This window comes from Serinus canaria, chromosome 19, assembly GCF_022539315.1.
Source record: "Serinus canaria isolate serCan28SL12 chromosome 19, serCan2020, whole genome shotgun sequence".
NCBI classification, from domain to species: Eukaryota; Metazoa; Chordata; class Aves; order Passeriformes; family Fringillidae; genus Serinus; species Serinus canaria.
Window position 1 is genome coordinate 500,995 of NC_066332.1, and position 1,191 is coordinate 502,185.

A 1,191-nucleotide genomic window follows, 5' to 3' on the forward strand; every position below is an offset into this window, starting at 1 on the left:
TTTGTTGCCATTTTATAAATGACTTGATTTTATAGCTATGTCAAAAAAATACTGGTTTTTATTATTTTAAAGATTGACAATGCTTTGTTCAGATGTTTTTGGGGGGAATTTGTATTTTGTCTGGCTTGGTGTGCTGATGCAATAATTGGTTTTGCAGATCTTTGTGCATGGCATGGCCCTGGCCAGGGTCCCTCCTGCTGGTCCAAGCTCCCCTCAGGTTTCTTGGGTTTGTTGTTTGGCAGAGGCACACACTTTGTGCTGGCAGCTTGCAGGGTGTTTCTGTGGCCTGGTGAGTGGAGCCTGGGACAAGAAGACCTAGAGAAATGAGGTAGATTTGCTGCATGGGTTCATGTTTGTTAGTTTGTTCTGTCCTGCCACGCTTTGGTGTGGGAGCCGGTGGGTTTGGACGGGGATAAAAGGGGACGTGGTTCCCTTCCAGAGCACAGGCAGTTCAAACAGCTTTGTTCCCTTTGGCAGGGAAGCAGTCTCTCCTTATGCAGGATAAGGCTTTGCTGCAGGAGATCGATGGGAGAGCTCGTGTCTGACCGTGGGACGTTCACCAAAGAACCCTCATCCCTCAGGACCCTCCCGTTCCCCCTTCCCGGTGTTTGGGGCAGACCTGTCTGAGGTCAGTGGCAAATCCCAGAGAGCCAGGAGGGGAGGAATGCTGTTTGGCTCTGCTGGTACCTGCCAGCCTGCCCGGGAGGTGCTTAGGACGTGTTGCTCTGCTCGCTGGATGTTCTGGTCCCTCACAGTGTGTGTAGCTACTGCTGTGAATGATCTCCATTCTGTCTTCCTCTCTTTTTGAAACAAGTATTCCACAGTCCTTACTGCAGGCAGAATGCTGCTGTAGCCAGCAGCCATTCTCCAAGGGCAGGATGGGAGGATGGTCCCAGATCTGCCCGGGAGCTTTGGGAGAGGAGGAGGGGGTGGCTGGGCACCTCACGGTGCTGTGTCCCGTGTGGGGCCGAGGTCTCCTGCAGGAAAACAGCATCCATTCTCTGCCCTGAAGACCTGTTGACTCTAGCAGGACTTCAGCCTGTTGAGGACTGGTGTGAGCAGTGTCAGGGATGTAATTGAGGGCATCTGCCTGTTCCATACTGTCCCCAGTTAAAACTGGTCTGGAGGCAGGAGAAGTGACTGCAGAGATCAGGGGTGATTGTGCCTTCTGAGCAGGTGTCACTGGGAATT